General features: G+C 41.9%; 1 long non-coding RNA gene across 1 annotated transcript in view; it reads left to right on the top strand.

Moving 5' to 3' along the window:
- The first annotated feature begins 16,324 nt into the window (after positions 1-16,324).
- The window catches only part of LOC310743180, a 29,975-nt gene continuing 23,726 nt past the window's right edge, over positions 16,325-22,573 (top strand). Inside the window, exons 1-2 of the long non-coding RNA XR_014538859.1 lie at positions 16,325-16,607; positions 18,119-21,473. This is a non-coding gene — a long non-coding RNA (uncharacterized lncRNA). The remainder of the gene's footprint in view (positions 16,608-18,118; positions 21,474-22,573) is intronic.

Raw genomic sequence — 22,573 nt, forward strand, 5'->3', positions numbered from 1 at the left:
CCAAATTAACGGGCTGGTTACAATTCCATCAAATAAATGCAGTATGGAGTGATGATAAAAAAGTAGGTATGAATGAAAAGAAATCTAAGTTTCAGATAGAGATAATTGAAGGCAAATCCAAATTACTATCCAAAATGTATAACATATTATTAGAGTGGGATACCAAAGATGAGGAAATAAAGGGGGTAATGACGAGATGGGCAATGGATCTGGGGTATAATATAGAGTATGACAAATGGCAGAAATTATGGACTAGTGGAATGAAATTTACCGCTTGTGTAACACTCAGGGAAAATTTAGAAAAGATGATGTACAGGTGGTACATTACCCCAGCAAAGTTGGGGAAAATGTACAAAACTGGGAATAAGAACTGCTGGAAGTGCAAGGTTAAAGAAGGTAATTTTTTCCACATGTGGTGGACTTGCGAAGAAATGAAGAAATATTGGGAATATATTTATAATGAGTTAAAAAAAATATTTAAATATACATTCCCTAAAAGACCGGAAGCATTTCTACTAGGGATAGTTGGGGATGAAGTTAAAAACGAAGACAAGACATTATTTCAGTACGCCACAGCTGCCGCCAGATTATTAATTGCCCAAAATTGGAAAAATCAAGATATCCCATCAATTAGAGAGTGGCAAACAAAATTATTTGAATTTGTTGAACTTGCAGAAATGACTCAAAAAATCAGAAACCAAAAAAATACAAAGTTTACTAATGACTGGAAAAAATTTATGACATACATTGAAGGGAATTACAGAAGCCTAAAAACTATAACAGATCTGATATAAACCTTACGACGTGTAAACTATTAACAATTACTAGCTGCGAGGAAAATAAATTATGTACATTAAGAAGCCTGAAAGTGGGAGGGATGGAGGTCAATAGAGCGTAGAAGAATGATTTAAGTTCTTGAAACACAAAGAGATAATTGTGAGGATAAAGAATTGTAACGGAAATAGATAATACTTATGTTACGTTTAGACATTTGTTCTGTATTTTTCTTTCGTTTTGTAATTGTGAAGTTATTTCTTTCTCTTTTTGATTACCTATATGAAACTCAATAAAAATAAGTTTAAAAAAAAAAAAAAAAATTCTGTGTCCAGGGCAGCTGTCTACCAACTCCACCTGGTACGCAGGCTGAGACCCTACCTGCCCGCGGACTGTCTCGCCAGAGTGGTGCATGCTCTGGTTATCTCCCGCTTGGACTACTGCAATGCGCTCTACGTGGGGCTACCTTTGAAGGTGACTCGGAAACTACAACTAATCCAGAATGCGGCAGCTAGACTGGTGACTGGGGGCGGCCGCCGAGACCACATAACACCAGTCTTGAAAGACCTACATTGGCTCCCAGTACGTTTCCGAGCACAATTCAAAGTGCTGGTGTTGACCTTTAAAGCCCTAAACGGCCTCGGCCCAGTATACCTGAAGGAGCGTCTCCACCCCCATCGTTCTGCCCGGATGCTGAGGTCCAGCGCCGAGGGCCTTCTGGCGGTTCCCTCATTGCGAGAAGCAAAGCTACAGAGAACCAGGCAGAGGGCCTTCTCGGTAGTGGCGCCTGCCCTGTGGAACGCCCTCCCATCGGATGTCAAAGCGATAAATAACTACCTGACATTCAGAAGACATCTTAAGGCAGCCCTGTTCAGGGAAGTTTTTAATCTGTGATATTTTAGTGTATTTTTGGTTTTCTATGGAAGCCGCCCAGAGTGGCTGGGGAAACCCAGCCAGATGGGCGGGGTACAAATAATAAATAATAATAATAATAATAATAATAATAATTATTATTATTCTGAAGGAAATCAGCCCTGAGTGCTCACTGGAAGGACAGATCGTGAAGCTGAGGCTCCAATACTTTGGCCACCTCATGAGAAGAGAAGACTCCCTGGAAAAGACCCTGATGTTGGGAAAGATGGAGGGCACAAGGAGAAGGGGACGACAGAGGACGAGGTGGTTGGACAGTGTTGTCGAAGCTACCAGCATGAGTTTGACCAATCTGCGGGAGGCAGTGGAGGACAGGAGTGCCTGGTGTGCTCTGGTCCATGGGGTCACAAAGAGTCGGACACGACTATACGACTAAACAACAACAACAACAAATAAAGTAGTTTAGAACTGCTGATTGAGTCTTTCTTCTGCTATGATAAGCCAGAAGACAACAAGAAGCAACAAATTGCTGCACCAGGCAGAAAAATCCACAGAGACCCTCCACAGAATTGATCACAGGACGTGGTGCACGCAAACCATTTGAATGTCAATGCCCCAGTGGCGTAGCATGGGTTGTCAGAACCCGGGGCAAGGCAAGTAATTTGCACCCCTAACCCGTGGATTTGCGCCCCCTAACCTGTGGATTTGCGCCCCCTAACCCTAACCCACAGATGTTGCGCCCGGTGCTGCCGGCCCCCCCTGCACCCCCCCACGCTATGCCACTGCAATGCCCATCAACTTGGGGGGGCGGGCCCTTCAAATATTTTATGGGGGGCAGGTCTGAAGAGCCCTCGACCCCTAGGAGTTGGCTGCTATGCTAACCAGTGCGGCGCCTGTTTTGGGAATCAATCCACGCCAGGTTTCTGCAAAACCATTTGCTGCAGAACGCTGGGAGGGGAAGAAAGGGTTAACACCTTCACTCCCGCCCCTTCAGAGCACTAGGGAAACCCCGTACGCTTGAGCGTCCCGGAGCTTTTGCAAGCCTTTCAGAAGGGTTGTTCCAAACAGATGAACGGGGGGGGGGGGTGCATGCAAGATTGTTTTTAGGTGGAGACGCTGCTAGGGAAACCCAGTGTACGCTTGACAGATACCAAGGGTAGTACTTAAAAAGTATTTGTGGTGATGTGTGCAACCAGGGCAGGAGGTTTGAGCTGGGGTGTTCTGCAGAGGCGAGCGGGAAGAGCTCTCCCTTCTTGTCGTTCTGGAGTTGGTACGATCCATCGCTTCTCTCCCCTTATCTGTTCTGCAAGCTGAGCTGAGTCTCAGATGAGCGCGGCGCGTTAGCGGAGAGGGAAGGCGGTGGGGAGAGTTAGGGCTTGTTTTGCAAAACCTTTTGCTGGCTTGGAGCAATTCTATTTTAAAGTAGTGTAATTGCTTAGGAAAGCTTATTTTCCATTTCCAGTTGAGCTTTAGGGGGGAGTGGAGGGGAAACAGAAGAAAAGCACAGTTGAGTTTTTTAAAAAACGCTGCTTTTTTTAGGATTTGCGTGTTTTTGTGCAGTGATTATTTCGGCAGAGTTCTCTCTTTTTAAATAAGCCATATACTTTATATTTAACTTTCAAGGGCCAGAAAAGCTAGTCTGCCCCTCTGCTCCTGTGTGAAGCTGACATGCAACATGCAAAAGCTGTTTTCTTTTTTAAAACAAAGAGCTAGCTCTGTTTATTTTACAGTTAACTACTGGCAGTTCCCAAAAAAAGGGATGTGTGTTTGTGGAAAGGTAGTCATTTTTACAGAACTGCTGTCAGTATAAACCACCCAATGTAAATTTTACTTCAAAAGGGAATTGGTTATCTAACTGTAGTGAGAAATGCTGTTGCAAAGGGTTGCGTTTAAATTAAAAAGGCCAATTAAACCTAAAAGCATGGAGAATCCAGCTTTTTAAAAATGAAAAAAGCTGTTGCTGTTTGTTCCAGAAACAAGTAGTTTGGTTGCAGTTACTAGCAATGGTTAAATGGAACTGCAATGGCTAGGAAGTGTGTGAAATGCAAACTATGGGACAGTTGCTATCCTAATAGCCCTGCTTTTGCACTTCTCAGAGGAATTGAGTTGTGTGCCTTAGGATTTAGCAGTTTTTTTCTAAAGGAAAACGCTGGGATTTCCCCCCCCCCCTTAATTGGTTCTTAACTAGATGTTCCACCTGGTGGTTAATCTGGTTGAATGCAGGTGTTGGCTGTTAGTGATAAACAGGGATAATTTCTCTCACCTGTCCTTCCTGAGGTCTCAGCACACATTAGAGCATTAAAAAGAATAAAAAGTGGCTTTTAAAGAACTTTCAATTATAAAAGTAGAATTACTGGTAAAAACAAAGTGAAACTAAAAGCAGCAAAAAGAAAAGCAATTTGAATTGAAAGAATGATTTGGGGAAGGTTTGATCTACTGGTTCTATGTTTCATACCTTGCCCAGTTAGCCCTGCTAGTTGCAAGTTTGCCAAGAAGGCCCCAGGAATTGGGGTGGAGGCATTCCGTGGGGTTACCAAGCAGGAAAGGCACCGAAGTGAGGGTTTTTTTTGTAATCAGAGGTGGAAATTTTGCAGCTGCAAAATGCTATTCAATTAAACAGCAGTTCCTGACTGGGGAATCTCTGAGCAGGTGATTAAGAGCCAGGAGAAAGACGGGTGGTGTGGAGGTTTGCAAAACAAGCTAAAAGAGTATGGGAAAGGTCTCTGATCACACAAGGTTCCTTAAATTACTGCAGAAATAGGCTCAAAACCAACTTCAGCATGCGGTATCACTTGGTGCATCTGCTGAACCTTACCCATATATACCAGAAGTCTGCTAGTCTTTAAGGCAGGGGTCCTCAAACTTCTTAAACCCTAGCCATGGGTAGGGGTAGGCCTGGGTGTAAAAGTTTGGCATAAAATTTATATACCGCTTTAAAAAAAAACTCAGTGGGTTTGCAAAGACTCAAATGATGGCATTAGCAGTGAAAGCTATTTAAAACACTCAAGAATTAAAATCTGCAATTGACTAAAAGTTTTAAACACGTTTAATACATTAGCTTTTTGCATTAGAAGTGCATCTATTCAGTCAGAATCTACAGAGCGCTGCATAGCTTTGAGAAATCTTAAGTGTTTGAGTGGACCACTCCCCAATGCTAAAGGACTATGTACTTATGAAATGCTCCTACAAACTAGGCAGCCCTTCAGCTGGAACCATTTTGCACCTTTATTGGGCAATTCCCTGAATTCATTGGGTTTTCAGGGGGAGGAATTTGGATGAACAAATGTTTTTTGTGTATAGTATTGTCATCTCGTGAACTATCAGGGAGTAGTGCAAGGAAACAGAAGAAAAGCCATTCAAAACAATGAAAAACAATTAAAATACCTAGCTAAGAGAACAAAATGAAAGTCTCTTCTCAGCTGCTGTTAATCTGCATTCAGCTGTTCCGGGACCTTAATGTGATCAGGTCTCTTAGGAATTCCTATACATAATTTTGATAGACTTTTAAGAAAGCTAACCAAGTTTTTGATGCCCAAGAAGGAAAGGCAGAACAGAAAGAAGTGTTTATATGACAGATTTACAGTTTTAAAAAACTTCACAGGTGTTTTGGGTTAAATTTGGTTATTAATCAAAATACAAAACAAATTGCATTTTTCAGATGATGTTTTTTTAAAAATTGGCGTTAGGTCTTTGTTTCCACCTCAAGAAGCAGGTGTAGGACAGGAAAATTGTGCCTGTCTGCTTTTATCTTTTTTTAATAATAAATTTTTATTGATTTTACAACATATATTAAAACACAATACAACTAACAATTGACGACACATAAACAGACAAACATGTAAACACGTATAATTTCTTTACCTCTCTTTCTTGAACCTTGTTTCCACGACTTCCCCATACCTCCCTTTTCTACATCCCTGTTTTAAACTTTTCCAGCAACCCCTAATTTCAGTACTTGTAATTCAGTTTCTAATCTTTTTCCTCTTACCCAATTATTTATCACTGCAATTCTGTTTTACATTACCCATGACATTTTAGCACTCATTGATTTTACAACAGTTCTTAAGATAAACTTTAAATTTCTTCCAATCTTCTTCCACCGTCTCTTTCCCTTGGTCACGGATTCTGCCAGTCATCTCAGCCAGTCCCATATAATCAATCACTTTCGTCTGCCACTCTTCCAGCGTGGGTAGTTCTTGTGTCTTCCAATACTTTGCTAGAAGAACTCTTGCTGCTGTTGTAGCATACATAAAAAACGTCCTATCTTTCCTTGACACCAATTGGCCTACCATGCCTAGGAGAAAGGCCTCTGGTTTCTTATGAAAGGTACACTTAAGTACCTTCTTAATTTCATTATAGATCATTTCCCAGAAGGCCTTGATCCTTGGGCACGTCCACCAAAGGTGGTAGAAAGTACCTTCAGTTTCCTTACATTTCCAGCATTTATTATTGGGCGTATGATAAATTTTTGCAAGCTTGACTGGGGTCATGTACCACCTATATATCATTTTCATAATGTTCTCTCTTAAGGCATTACATGCCGTGAACTTTATACTGGTAGTCCATAACTGTTCCCAGTCAGCAAACATGATGTCATGACCAATGTCTTGTGCCCATTTAATCATAGCTGATTTAACCGTCTCATCCTGTGTATTCCATTTCAACAGCAAGTTATACATTCTTGACAAATTCTTAGTATTGGGTTCCAACAGTCTGTCTGCTTTTATCTTATCAAGTGTAGTTACTTTTTTTAAAGACCTACCACCCATGGTAAAATTGGTAAAGTACCACTTGACCTTTTTTAAAAAGCACAACTAAGAAGGCTTTGTTGTCCTTAACAGTCACTACTTTTTGTGAAATGAGCAGAGTTGGATCACAATTGTATATTTCCATTAAGACCAGAATTGTATTCAGTTTTGCTAATGTGCCAACTGAATAAAGGAAATTAAGAGAACAAGTACAAGAATGTGACAAAGTAATATTATATATAAACAGCAATTAATCTAAAACTGAAATGGGTACACTCTAGGACTTTGAGATGTTAACTGTTAAACAAGCTATTTATGCTTTGCAGTTTGCTTGCAGCTAAAGCACATAATGAAGTATTATATATTACATGCGGGTAAAAGTCCTTACAAGATATATGCTACTTGATGAGTAGGTTGTTGAGCTAGATGAAATGTGGCTTGGGATTTTTTGTGTGCATTGCTATCCTTCGAAGAACATTGCAATTAGTGGTTTACATTCTCCATTCCATAGCAATTTCCGAGCAAATTTGTGTACCTGTTATCTACTGCCCCCAGATGGCAGAAGATTTAATCTGTTGCGGAAAAGGCCTACAGATTTTTCATGCCCTCCCTTTTTTGTGTGGAAAAAGAATGATAAAGTTGAGAATTTTTGAATGTTGTCAAAACTTTCTTACCTATCTTGCTCTTTATCTAACTTGTCCCATTACTTTTCTGTCTTAAACGAGCCGAAAATTATTGTGGCAGACTACATTTCTGTAACAGATTTTGGATTCTTACTGAGTTGCTTTTTCTGAGTGGGACCTGTAGCTTCTGCCTCAGGGATTTAAGGGGTGATACCCTCACCCAAATTATAAAAAAGCATAGTGAAAGTATTTTCCAAGGGAAAACGGATAGAGTGAAGGAGGAGGTGTGTTCAGTTCCATGGTAGGACCTGAAACCCAATTGAAAAGGAAGGATCCCAGAAGACATTGACAAGAATGACCAGAAACTGTTCTTATACACAACAACGGCGGCGAGGTTATTGCTGGCTCAGATATGGAAACAGCATGAATGGCCTACAATAGAAGAATGGCAGTACAAGGTTATGGAATATGCAGAAATAGCCAAATTAACAGTAAAAATTCGACATCAGGGGGATGAAACATCAAAAAGAATGGGGAAAATTTATGTTACATACAGAGATGACGTGAAATAGGGGACCAGTAGAATAAAAATATCTCATAACGGGAAAATACAAGAAATTTACTGGATAATAATATCTTAATGAATTAAAAATGTATATTAGGACTATAACTGAACAATATTTGTAAATGAATATTGACAGACAACAAGAACTTGTATATATAGAAAGATTTGTTTACGGACATTTAATGGAAAAAATGTCATCTGGAGAAAAGGTCTGCATCCTGGGAAAGGGGATGGAGTGGAATATGGAATATTGGAGATTAATCGGCCCTAATGGCCGGGTCCAAATATAGTTTTAAAAAGCAGTTTGATTATGGCTTCTTGCAGGGGTCCTGTGAGGACCCCCTCAACAGAGCGAAGCATTCCCCACCCCACAGAGCCCAGTCATGCCCGGCTCGCTTTTATGAGACAGGATGGGCAAGGATCAAGGAGACAGGTTTCACTCGTCCAAGCAGCCTGTCCACATCCTCAGAGGTAACAGGTTGAGATTTATCCCATACAACTTGACTAGACAGCGCTCTGGCACTCTCCGGCCCTGGCCCCCCACGGTGGAGTCTACTTTCCAAATTGTATCAAAATAGTTACAGTAATAATAATTTATTATTTATACCCCTGCCTATCTGGCTGGGTTTCCCCAGCCACTCTGGGCAGCTTCCAATAAAACACTAAAGTACATTAAACCTATTAAACACTCAAAGCTTCCCTAAACAGGAGATCTTGGGTGTCTTTATGGACCCCAATGGCAAAGATGGTTCTGTTAGACTACGAACCTCTTGAGATGGTCTCCTGTCCTGCTGATGCAGAAGTTGACGAATGAGGTCCTCTTTACTGTCACTATTGCCACTTGGTAGGCTCGATGTTTAAATTTGGAGAAAATCAAAAGAGAAAGATGTTTGACATGCATAAATCAAGATAATATGAAGGAACCAGGGGAGGGAGTTGGAAGGAAGTCAAGGGATTTGAGTAATGCCAAAATGTGGATTTAATAAAAGATTTCAATCTCTATTCACATATTTTGTGCTTACATTTTTTTATTTAGTTTTAATGTGATTTTGTTTAATTGTGAGACTACTTTAAAAAATACTAAAAACCAATGCATGCTTGCTGTAATAAGCTTGGCCCTATGCTTTCCTTTAACTCACACAAAGTTGTTCCCCCTGCCTTTTCAATAGCAAACCCAAAGGTTTTCTAATCCATTCTGTCACCTTTTGAAAACATTCAATTGGAGGGTATTAACTTCAGTCTGCATGGGAGACGCCATACAGGAGAGAAGCAATACAAGTGCCTTTACCTGGCGCTTGCAGGCTGAATATCCATGGCAGTTCATTAGATGCCTAGGTAAGCTATCAAATGAAGCTGCTTTCTGACCCAGGACCAGGATCAAATGTTACTTTTAAGCATCACATCCTGCACACACTTGAACCTCCCAATAACCCCACTGAAACCAAGACCACTCCCTTCTGCGTAAACCTCGATAAAACAGTGGCATTTGTTCTGGGCTCTAATACTGTAGGATATTGTTGGATACATGTTAAAATGAACTTTCAATCTCTGAATTTTCAGTTTTGTTGGCAGTCGTGATTTTTTTGTTCCTCTCCATGATTGTTCTGTATTTAGATGGTTTTTTTATTTGAAAACCAGTTGGTGTGGTGAGGTGCTGCATCACCACCTCCTAACACAGCAGGGGCAAATTTGGGGTTGTGTGGATGCACCAACAGCCTGTGCGGTCCTTTTGCACAACTCTGCCTCACTTGCCTCCCTTTTCCTGCACTGCTGTTGGGAGAGGAGCGGCACAGCATATTTGTAGTCAATAGACTAACTGCGCTTCCAGATTGTTGCTATTTTCAGGTAGGATTCAATTACATGCAGTTATGCTAAATTTACATTGTGCTATGACTGGTGTGCTTAGCACAGCACACCTAACGTCCCCCCAAAATAAGACCCCCCCAACTGAGAACATGCCAGGAAAATGCACTGGAGAGGGGAATAACGATACCTTTTGACGTGCCACTTCCATGAAAAGAAATCAGAATGAATGCTCTCTAAACAGGCAGTGTCCTTTTAATCGCCCTGCAAACAAATTAAGATGAATACATAATAAACATATTAGTCTTGTGCATATATAATCCCTACCTTCTTGTGCTCTGAGGTAAAAAATGGAAGGCTTTAATTTTTACTTGCACTTAAAACAGGAGTAAGCAGGAACCAAGAGCACCTGTGTCATTAAAACATATGACCTCTTTCTGTTACCATAGAGGTGGTCCTGTAAATTTGACATACTTTCACATCTTGCAGGTAGCAGCAAAGGGAATTTGCAATATTTGCAGACCTGTTGTGTGCGTGCTTCACGAGTCTTTTCAAGATTGCATCATGCTAACTGATTGTATGATGAATCTGTTTCCAAAGACCCCCGTGAAACATGAGACATTATGTGCTTTAATTATAATTTGTACCTTTTAAAACTTAAAGGGATGTGCAAGTTAGATTTTATTATAAATCCCAGCTCGGTTTAGAATAAGGATTAGCACACTATTGGATACCAAAATTGATTTTTGCACTACCTTCTGATATTTTTGAAATACGTATTTTTATTTGTAGAAGGGATGAACAATTGTGTCCCAAATGTTATGCAGAAGGTGTTGAAGTAGTTTGAGCTGGAGAAGGTAAAGGGAAGTAGAAAAGGTGAGAGAGTTTGGGTGTAATCCTTGACGCCTCCCTTTCCATGGAGGCGCAGGTTACAGCAACAGCCAAGGTGATATTTTTCCACCTTCGCGCATCAAGCAGTTGGTCCCTTACCTTTCCCGCCCCGACCTGGCCACAGTGATCCATACGACGGTCACCTCCTGGCTTGACTATTGTACTTCGCTCTTGAAACTCTCACAATCTCCAACGGGTACAGAACGAAACCGCTTTCTTTGTACAGCATGGAAAAGTAATCGTAAGTCCACTGTTCTTTGAATACCCTGCACTCTTTAGTCATTTTTTCTTTTCTTTTTTTGGACATAGCAATCTATTAGTAAAAACCCAATAAATACAGAGCTACTGATAGATCAAACAGAATTTATGAACACCCCCCCCAGCAGCCCCTGCCCCAAACATGACCAGAAAATGTCTGACTGAGGAAATAGTGCAGGAATCAGCAGTTAGAAAAGCGGAAGTGGAAGGGTCTTGAAATCTTGTGCTAGCAATGTGTGTCTGGGAAGAAATGAGGAAGTAGAGAGATTTAGAATTTGCTTGGGTAATAATGTCTGCGCAAGGGAGACTGTTCTTTTTATAATCTCCTAATTTGCAAAATAATGTACTGTAATCTCGCTCTTAACATGCGTTTGTCAGTCATTATAAAAGGGCCCCTGAAAGAGGAAATGGGGCTCAGCCCTTGAGAATGATCTTGCTGGTGCTGCTATGCAGCTTAAAACAATAAACCAGACCTTTTCTGGGAAAAGGACCCTTGTCTGTCTTCATTGACGAGGATAAATTCCTGCAACGCTACAAAAACAATATAACAGCAACAATGACTTAATAGCGATGATGCACATTAAATACGGGGGAGCCCATTTTGAAACCTGGTCATGGCTGACCACCAAGGGGGCGGGAGGGGAGAGATGGTATAAAGTTAACTATAATACACAGCATCAATTGAAATTTTGAAGGAACCAGGGAGGGGAAGTTGCAGGTGGAATGATTGTTAAATTTCTAATGTTGCAGAATTTTTTTTTTGTACTATGAGGTTTATCAGTTCTTTTGAGTAAAATAGAGGAATGTTGCTGCCCCTAAGGCAATGCAGAATATTTGTGAGTCTTTATCCTCCGCCAGTTCTGGCTTTTGACTTCCTTTGCCACCAAACTTCCACTCTGTAAGACCCTCCTCCCTCAAATTTCCACATTCCAACCATTGCTTGCTCAGCGATCTGGACCCCCGCATATTACAACTTCTTACTTTATTTTCTTAATTCATCATCAAACCTTTTATTGGCATCACATACAAACAATATTTTCTTAATTTCTACGAAGCACCCAGTGCCTATTCTGCCCTGTGGTCTCCATCTGCTTTGCCTGGTGCCAAGGGGGAGACTGGATATTTTTAAAGAAGTGCCGCTTAATCCTGTAGTTTGGGCCCTGGGTGTGTTTTCCTGATTGCTTGCTGCTTTTACAGGGCTGTAAACTCCACCTTTTCGGCATATACACTGTTTAAAGTGGATAGGGGCTAATCGCAATCTCCCCAACAAATAACCCTTAGAGAATTGATCTCGTCCTCTTGGGAGCTGGGGCGTGAGGGATTCACAGCAGGCAGATACTTGTGGAAAGTAAGAAGGTAGAATGGATAATTCATTTCCTCACCATGCTTGGAAAGAGTTAGTTCTGGGCTGAAACACAGGCTGATGAGAATTGCCATGCCTTGCTTGTGATGGCCCCCAGGGGCATGTGTTAACTCGTGAATTGGGGAGGGGGGAATCCCTCCTAATCGACCACATGAGAGATTCCATACAGGGGAGAAACCATATGAATGTTTGGAAAGATGTCACCAAGGAACTAGTAGTAGATGCACTTCACACAAACCCTGCGCCCCAATTATACAGTGTCAAAATCATCTTCCCCTTCCAGTTCAGACGGCAGCGGCAGCTCTGCCCGGTGGGTCTCCTAAGATTGAGATGCTGCTTCTTCGCAGAGAGAACCTCAAAGGGGTTTCCATTTTATTTTATTTTCATTCTGAAAAACCATTTCTAAATCATTTACAGCCGTGATTTAAAACGTGGAGAGTTGAGAACGGCGACAGGCCAGGCTAAAACAAAATGAAAAGCGCCTGCAGATGTTGTAAATGTTCTATAGTGGGAAAGATGGGTGACAAGACACAGCTCTTTTAAGCAACAGCTCTTCATTAACAGCAGTTGGCACTGCTCTTAAGTGTTTCTGAACAGTGAAGCTGGCTGCCTTATAATGCTCAATAACTTGTAACAGTAACTCTCAATCCTGCATTTGCAAACTGGTGGCCCAGAGTGAGAACTGCAGCCAGTCTGAATACGTAACAGTAAGCATCTGGGTAGGGTCCCTGTATCTATTGCTACTTCCTTTTCAATGATGATCATGGCTAGGTTTGTCAATCTTTATTTAGTCATGTTGTTTAGTCGTGTCCGACTCTTAGGGACCCCATGGACAGGCACTCCTGTCTTCCACTGCCTCCCGCAGTTTGGTCAAACTCATGCTGGTAGCTTTGAGAACACTGTCCAACCATCTCGTCCTCTGTCATCCCCTTCTTGAGCCCTCCCATCTTTTCCCAACGTCAGGGTCTTTTCCAGGGAGTCTTCTCTTATGAGGTGGCCAAAGTCTTGGAGCCTCAGCTTCAGGATCTGTTCGTCCCGTGAGCACTCAGGGCTGATTTCCTTAAGAATGGAGAGGTTTGATCTTCTTGCAGTCCATGGGACTCTCAAGAGTCTCCTCCAGCACCAGAATTCAAAAGCATCCATTCTTCGGTGATCAGCCTTCTATATGGTCCAGCTCTCATTTCCATACATCACTACTGGGAAAACCATAGCTTTTACTATACGGGCCTTTGTTGGCAAGGTGATGTCTCTGCTTTTTAAGAAGCTGTCTAGGTTTGTCATTTCTTTCCTCCCAAGAAGCAGGCGTCTTTTAATATTGTGACTGCTGTCACCATCTGCAGTGATCATGGAGCCGAAGAAACTGCCTCCATTTCTTCACCTTCTATTTGCAGGAGGTGATGGGCCCAGTCGCCATGATTTTCGTATTTTTGATTTTGAGCTTCAGACCATATTTTGCACTCTCCTCTTTAACCCTCATTAAAAGGTTCTTTAATTCCTCCTCACTTTCTGCCATCAAGGTTGTGTCATCTGCGTATCTGAGTTGGTTGATATTTCTTCCTGCAATCTTAATTCCGGCTAGGGATTCATCCAGCCCTGCCTTTCGCATGATGAATTCTGCATATAAGTTAAATAAGCAGGGAGACAATATACAGCCTTGTCGTACTCCTTTCCCAATTTTGAACCAGTTTGCTGTGGTCGACACAGTCAAAGGCTTTTGCATAGTCAATGAAGCAGAAGTAGATGTCTTTCTGGAACTCTCTAGCTTTCTCCATAATCCAGCGCATGTTTGCAATATGGTCTCTGGTTCCTTTGCCTCTTCTAAATCCAGCTTGCACTTCTGGGAGTTCTCGGTCCACATACTGCTTGAGCCTTCCTTGTAGAATTTTAAGCATAACCTTGCTAGCGTGTGAAATGAGTGCAATTGTGTGGTAGTTGGAGCATTCTTTGGCACTTCCCTTCTTTGGGATTGGGATGTAGACTGATCTCCTCCAATCCTCTGGCCACTGCTGAGTTTTCCAAACTTGCTGGCAGATTGAGTGTAGCACCTTAACAGCATCATCTTTTAAAATTTTAAATAGTTCAGCTGGAATACCATTACTTCCACCGGCCTTGTTATTAGCAGTGCTTTCTAAGGCCCATTTGACTTCACTCTCCAGGATGTCTGGCTCAAGGTCAGCAACCACTACCTGGGGTGTATGAGACATCCATATCTTTCTGGTATAATTCCTCTGTGTATTCTTGCCACCCCTTCTTGATGTCTTCTGCTTCTGTTAGGTCCTTACCACTTTTGTACTTTATTATGGTAATCTTTGTATGAAATGTTCCTTTCATATCTCCAATTTTCTTGAACAGATCCTTGATTCATATAGTTGACCTTAAATAATTTTTGTTAATTTCAATTTCGAAAATGATCTTTGACCTTCAGCTACCGTTACCTGTAGTGATATGGACAAGTTAGAAAATATTGGATGTCAAATCATTTGACTATATATAATTGAAAACATCCACTGGATTTGTGTCTTTTTTTCGTTTGTGAAATAAATCTTCTCCGTCTATATCAGCCCCCCTTTCGGCAGTCAAATTTCTGTTGCAAATTGAAACACTGCTAATTTTCTCCATTTGTCTATATTTTGTAAAAATGAAAAATGGTCATTGTGTTCACTTAGTAGTTCAAACCTTTAATTTTGTGATTGCTGTGTCCAACAAATAAAAATTCAAAGTTTTTCTGTGGATCTGTAATTGGCTCATGGGTAGACTCAACTGAAAAATCGTGTCCTGGCATAGGATCATGCGGTGTATGTAAATTCAGTTTCACATTCTATTTACTCAGCAATTGTTATAGCTTCTAACAACATATCGTCAAACGTGGAGTCTACACGATTAAAAAAAAAATTGTCCAGTGGCACTGAGACCAACTTGTTCTGGGAGTAAGCTTTTGCGTGCATGCACACTTACTCAGACACGGAAACAGAAGTCATCAGACCCTTCCCACTTATATATAGTGGGAAGGTGGGGTGGGGTATTTCTCAGAAGGGTAGACCCTTCCCACTTATATATAGTGGGAAGGTGGGGTGGGGTATTTCTCAGAAGGGTAGTAGGAGATGGATAATTGATTCAATGGGTATAGTAAACCTGTTGACTGCAATTAGTCCTACAGGAAGAAGCAGGGGATAGTATGCAGATGACCAAAAACAGCTTTAGCATGTGTAATGAGACAAGAATCCAATATTTCTATTCAGACCAGGTCCCTCCATGTCAGTTTAGTAATAAGTTGTAATTAAGCAACCTCTCTTTCTGTAATTCTTGTGTATTAAGACTGCTGCTTTGAGATCCTGTATTGAATGTCCTGGGAGATTGAAGTGCTCTCCTCCTGGCTGTTCTTGTCTTGTGATTCCTGATGTCAGATTTATGTCCATTTACCCTTTGGCGTAGCTGAAGGGCACTGCTGGCATTTGATGGCATACACAATGTTAGAAGAGGAGCAATTAAACAGGCCTGAGATGGTGTGTTGGATGTTGGGTCCAGTGATGGTGTTGTCTGGGTGGATGTGGCAGCAAAGTTGGCATCTGGGTTTAATGCAGGCTCTGGTACCAGTGTCCATGTTAAGTCTGGTTGCTGTATTATTGTGGGTGAGGAGTTGTTTTAAGATTGGGTGGCTGTAGGCAATGAAAAGTCTTCCTGTATTGTAAGCCAAGTCATTTTTGACCTGCTCTATCATTTTAACTGCTTCCGGAAGAACGACAGACTTTTGTAAGGTTTTACTAACAATAATTTTCAATAAGACGTTATACCACGTCATTAAAGAACAAATGAATTTGAAAGACTTCAATTTCAACATCAATGAACTTGCTATGTTCCTTGTGTCACTACCTTTTTTGTTACCTGAGAATATAAGGTGTTGTAAACCTTTTCCATATTAAAACAAGTGCTTTCAACGCCTCTACTTCCCCATTGCATGTTTGATAATGGTCTTAAGGAGAAAAGGGGGCACCTGGTTCATGAGGATTTGCCAGCGTGACGTTGACCCGGAAAAGAATACATATATTTCCTGAAGTAATTTCCAGTGAGCTTTGAGCGGCATCATTCACCACTAAGTTGAGGCTGTGAGCCACACAAGGAATGTAGAAAGCAGATGGCTTTATAGCCAAGATTTTATTTTTTTTGAGGCCTATATTTTTGCCTCATATTTGCGCCGTTATATCCCTGACCTTCCATGTCGTCTAATTCGATATATGAAGATTTTAAAAAATCCAGCAAAAGATCACTTGTCCTTGTACAGTAGTGTCAGTAACTGGAAAAAAGCCTTTAAAATGCTCTTTGATAATGTGTACAAACCTAACAGTAAGTTTTTCCTTGTGTGAGACATCAGGAGTGCAATCTAAAATAACAGAATAGTATTTGGATTGCTTCAAAAGATAAATAATAGTCATGAGCTATTAAAAAGAATCTTAACTTCTCTGGAACTATTTGAGGCCACAAAGAAGGACCATCCACTACATCTTCATGAAACGTCGCTTCCGGGGGAGTATCAGACGTTGAGGCAGATTCAGTTGCAAGTGCAGGTGTGGTAGGAGTAGAGCTTTTTGCAATAGGGCTTGGCGATGGCCTTTGCTTTCTTGCGTACTTGGTCCCCCAGATCCTCTGCAAATCTCGAAGAGTTTTAATTGTGGATTCATCCAGATCTTCCACCTGCAATTCGTACCCATGTTGTTGTATCTTAATGCGTGTGTCAGCAAGGTGTTGATGCTGCTGGCCGCCAAATCTCTTTCCTAAAGAGTCTCCCGGCCATTTATTGGCCTTTTACATTATCCTCTATGGAATCTCTACGGCGCTCCCAGTGCCTGCTCTGTGCCAAGGCCTTGGGCATGTTTGTCCTGGTTGCTCCTCTTTAGTAGGGCTGTGAACCCCTTCACCTTTTTGGTATGCGACTTGTTAAGGCGTATCTATCTGTTGACTTGGTTTCCCTTCTTTCATAGAACCTTGCCTTCTGCATGATTTTGCTAAATTAGGCCTTGGTTCTGGCTTTTGCTTTCTTGCGTACTTGGTCCCTCAGATCCTTTGCAAATCCAGTAGCGTTTATTCTGGATTCCTTCAGGTCTTCCACTTGCAATTCCTACCCATGTTGTTGAACCTTAATACCCCATTGCATGATCAAAATGTTTATTCGGCTTTACGCCCATCATGAAACACAACAAAACAAATCAAATCAAATAAAACAGCGGACTCGTACAAGCCACAAGTTAGTATAACACAGTTAACAACTCACAAGGACAGATATTAGCCATTCATAAGAAAAGTTTAAGATTAAAAATTTTAGGCACTACACTAAACTCAATATCTGATGTCATTATAGAAAATTCTTATAACCATCAATAATCAACTAACATTCCATTCCGTCTCTTGTACGAGAGGACGGCTGTTAGGAATTTAGCAACCTGTAGGGTAATATAAGGATCCACATCTTGAAGAACCCAGGCAAGCTGTAGGTCTACTGATTTGTCAGGCATAGGCTGGATTATGGAGTTTAGTATACTAGCACGGGCTGAACTGTACAAAGGGCAGATAAACATAACATGATGTAGAGATTCAGATGTTTTCATTTCACACGCACACATTGAAGGGACTTGGCCCTTAGTGAATCTATGTCTCAGCACGTTTGTTGGAAAGACATTAAACCTAGCTCTAATGAAGGCATATCGGTGAGACGCGGCCATAAGCGATGTTAAGTAGGACAGAGCGCGGTAGATAGGGGTTATGCCGATATTTAACGGCGAGCAGACTCCACCACCAGCTACGAAATTTTGGTACAGCTCCGCATCATCCAGCCTTTGATTTATACACCTTTTTGCCACATTTAGATCCAGTTTGAGCAATTCAGTGGGCGAGATCTCATAGGACAGCAATTTGGCATGGATTTTTCCTGACCACAAATTTGTGAAGTCATCTCGCCATATGCATTGAATGAGATAGTGGTTCGGGAGTTTATGCCATAGGGATATCCAATAAATCAAAACTCTCCTCCATATAACTAACTCCACTGAGGGGATCTTCATTTCTAAGCGGATAGCTGCATTACTTACGCATGTTGGTAATTTTAGAAGTCGGCGTAAGAATTGGCTTTGAAGTGACTCTAAAGGTGAGAGATTTGCAAAGGCAGCCCATAAAGGTGCAGCATAGGCCATTGTGGCCATCGCTTTGATGCTATACACTTTCAAGGCCGCAGGGATGAACCTTAATACCTGTGTCAGCAAAGCTTGGATGCTTCTGTCCACCAGATCCTTTACCTCCGGGTTGTTTTGATTGGACAATCAGCACATTACTTAAACATTGCATTGTCTCGATGGCTGGGGCTTCTGAAAACAGGTCCTTTTAGTTCCTCCGTTTCATCAGAGGTGCCCCCTTGCTCTCTGCTTCCAAGTGTGGGCTTCTGCAGCCTAATGCACCTCTCATCAGTTCAGGTGGTGCTGGTTCCTTCAGGCCCATCGGGCCTTCCTTGGAGGAAAGGGTCTCCTGCCCGCTAGCCCTGCTCCCTGAGCATTGAGCCTGTATGCAGCCCACAAATCCACACGTCTGATGGGGGTTGCTTCTCTGTTCCCACCCATAACACACAGTACGTCCTTCCCAATAAATAGATTTGTGTGGTTTTTAAATGTTGGCTCCAAAGAACACAACTTCAAAAGTCAAAGAGAAAGAAAACCAAGCTGTTCGCCATTCTAGAAACCTTTAGGTCTAGGGCCAATGGGGCTCTTCCTGCCAGCCATTTTGATTTGCTTCCTGCTGCTGTGCCAAGGCTGGGCTATTCTCCGAGCAAGGCAGGAACAGATGTAGGCTAAACACAAGAATGGGGCTCCTGTCAGGGTGGGATAACTGCCTGCGAGGACCCTTGATGCCTCTCCCAAGAGATGAATGCCTGCCTGCTCACTGACTTTCTCTGATCTTGGTGTCACTGTACAATGTGGCTATCTGGGGGTTGGATTTGGAGTGATTGCTTGAGGCTTTGTGTCACTGAGTTCTTCACTCCACTTAACATGTGGGGATGTTTGGGATAATAGGTAAGGAAATACTGTTTAAGTATCCTTCCTTCACCCACACTAGTGAGTGACATAGCAGAGCAAATCCCCTCTATTTTCACGGAAGCGAGTTGTTGATAGATTGGTTTGAATCTCTGCAAAATGACTAATCCAATCTGGTTTGCCCAGGTGGGTTGCTCCTGGTGTCCCCTTTTCTCTCTCGTAAAATGCAATAAAGACTTGTGAGTCTGTCTTTAAAAGTATTAACAGTAAGTTTACTCACAAGCTGTTCACAGTTCACATCTAGAAAATCAGGCTTTAAGCTTCAGGTTACAAACATAACGTGGCTTGACATCCTTTGTGAGGATGGGCCCAAGTGCTGCTGGCTGAGAGCCAGCCGACAACAAAATGAAAGACTTAACAGAGTGTGGAATTGAATAGAGACAAAATGGCTGCGTGACTCTGTTTTTATTAGAGGAACAGGAAGTTACACATCCCTCTGTCTTTGTCCACTCTAGGAAGTAAAGTGTGTTGTAATTGACTGTACTGACATAACACATCCCATGATACGCTGTTTGTGGGGTGTGTGTCTTTCTGCAGCCTAGACAAGATTGTGCTCAGGGGAACGAGCTGGGTTTCTGGAAGAAACAGTTCCAGTCTGGAACCCCCCCCCTCCTTCCAACTTGGATCTGTTTTATGCTTGTTCCAGGGCTGAGCAGTTGTGCTTCTGAAGGGTGAAAAACATTTCCCAGAGCAGCCAGCGCGAGTGGGGAGAAGCCAGCAAGGTAGCTGTGCTCTCTTCAAAGTTAAGGGTTTTGGGGAGATTCAACCACATGAGAGATTCCATACAGGGGAGAAACCCTATGAATGCTTGGGAAGATGTCACCAAGGAGCTAGTAGTAGTTGTGTTTCACAGGGCCAGATTTAGATGAAGAGAAGGCCCTAGGCTACTCCAATTGTGAAGTCTCTGGAAAATTTCTCCTCTCCTGACCAGTTGGTGACCCTAAGGCTAAGAAATAGCCGCAAGATTGCTTCCACATTAGGAAAGGCTATCTGAATTTTCCCTTGTATATAATTTGATAAAGGTCTGTATGAGATAGTGCTCTGCTGTAAGCCTATGGCTTTGTGTCACATACAGGTGAAAGTGCAAAAGTTCATCCAGAAGTCTCAGGTCAATATGTTCTGTGGGTATGTTTCCAACAACGGTTCAACAACTTGCTGAATTTCTTGCCTCGATGCTGTCAAATTAGCAAGAATGGCAAATAATTGTGCAACATCACCTTACGTAGTACTGCTTCTTTCTAAGGAGTAGGAATAAAGGATTTTATCCTAAACCTATCTAAGACATCAGGTGGATTTTTGTCATTTGTTTGCCGTTCCCTCACTCTTCGTCTCGTTTTGTTGTTGACATTTGGCAAAGTGGCTTTTGCTTGTTTCTCAAGGTCATCAAAATCATCTCTTATTTTCCTTTAAAAAAACCCAGGCGTGAACTGTACAAACTCGCACAAGAACTCAATAACAGGTCTGGTATTTGAAGGCCTTTGCTGACCTTGTGAAAATGACCTAGCACCCGGGTCCAAGAATGCAGCATAAACACAATTCCAGTTCTTCCATTTTCTGCAGGAGACTGTTAACTCTGTGCTTGGTCTCCCTCTTCCCATTAACATCAGAACAAATGACTGAGGGCATCAATGATGGCACTGTAACTTTCCAAAACAGCTGCTGTGGCTTTTGTGTGTGCGTCCCGTCCTGGCGTCTGACAAATGTTTAGGCACTTTAGACTGAGGTGGCAAAAATGATTTTAGAACTGCCCATCTCTTTGTGGAAGATGAAAAGAAGGTATAAATTTCATTGATTGCCAAAACAGTTCCCTGCATCAAGGCAGCAATCCACAGCTGAACTGCCCACCAGATTTAAAGAGTGAACTGTGCATGGAATAAATTTTGCAAATTGGTTTTTTCCAATGATTTATTGCTGCATATCGTTGTACTTGCCAGCCATGTTGGCAGCGTTGTCATAAGACTGCCTGCAGCATTTTCTAAAGTCAATTTCAAGCTCAGTAGTAAAATAGGAGAAAGCACGGTTGAATTAGTGTTCAACTGTAGATCTGTGTTGGCAAACGATCTTCAGGTGATACATACCTGATAATTAAAGTCAACGGATCAGTATGTGAAATGTCAGGAGTGGAATCTACTGAGAAGCTTGAAATACCCAGTCTTTCTCACATCAGCCAGAGTTGCATCCTTAACTTTTTTTGCCATGAGCTGAACAATTTCCTCACATACAGTTTTTGACAAATAAGAGGGATTGCTTGATCCAGAATGTCCATACCAATATGAGCAAGTAAAAATGGATCAAATTTTGCCACTAGTTCTAAAAGACCAAGATAATTGATAAGACCAAGATAATTATTTGGAGATCCAAAGTGCTCATTGTCTCTTTTGAATGGTAAGCCTTGTTCTCCTGCAGTGCATATTAACAGCAATAATTCTCTCCATCACATGCCTCCAGTACTGCTGTTACGCTTTTATTTGTTCCTCTAATAGAAAAAAAGTAGAGGACTCAAAAGTACAGTTTCTAATACTGAATTTACAAAACCTAAATGGCAAGTTTTAAACAAAGCCCAGCTTGAAGAAAGCAAAGCACAGTAATAAAAGGATTGAGGACTCAACTGTGAAAATTCTAGTGCTGCTTTTTTACAAAAAGGTTTACAAACCTCAACTGCACAAATTCAAAGAAAGGAATATCAGATAAGCTGTTTTAGATTTTAAACAAACTCAAGAACAGGGCTGAAACGCTCCCATGGTCTAGATTAGATGTTCTGGCACCTCTCCTATGAGGGTGACCTGTTGCAACAGAACAATAAAAGATCAGCCTTTCTTTCACTGAAGCTGATTCTCTGAGCAATAACAAACTTTGGGACTCTTGAGTCCCTTAAAAGGGGAAGCAAAGCCATTAAAGCTATTAGCCTGTGTTCTTCCAAATTCAGGATTTTGGGGAAGGGGATCTCTCCTAGTCAAACCACATGAGAGATTCCATACAGGGGAGAAACCATACGAATGCTTGGGAAGATGTCACCAAGGAACTGCACTTCACACACTGGCGGAGGAAGAGGAGTGTGGGGGGAGCGCACTGGCCCCAGCAGCGTGATCCCGGTGGGGTGCCATCGCGGCTGCACCCCCGGGATGCGTGCCCGCCTTGCCCCGCCTGCTCTCTGCCCCCCCCGGTGCTGGAGCATGAAGCTCTGCCACTGACTTCACACACACCCTTTGCCCCAATTATAAGATGTCAAAACAAAAAAAACGTTCCTAAATAAAAAACCATACTCAGAGAAAGGTTGCAGGAAAGCAATCCTAAAGCCATTTGGATGCTTTTAAATGACCCCAATTTTTCCTCTGCCGTTAAAGAAGGTAAAAGGGGAAGAATTGTCAGTGTGCCTTTCAACCGATGTCAGCGACTGGGCTCAATAACTGGTTCTGCCTGGACTGGGCTATACAACTGGAGCACTTTCAGAGACCTTCCAATCCTGGAAAGCCGGTCCAAGTGCACTGGACCCACAATTGCATTGTGAGCACCAAACTCAGCAGAGTATAAATAACGCGGAAGCTAGCTGAGAAGCATAACTCCTTTTATTTCTAATAGCTACTACAAACTAATGAACTATTGGC

Source organism: Podarcis filfolensis (assembly GCF_964270895.1).
Source record: "Podarcis filfolensis genome assembly, chromosome: 10".
NCBI lineage: Eukaryota > Metazoa > Chordata > Lepidosauria > Squamata > Lacertidae > Podarcis > Podarcis filfolensis.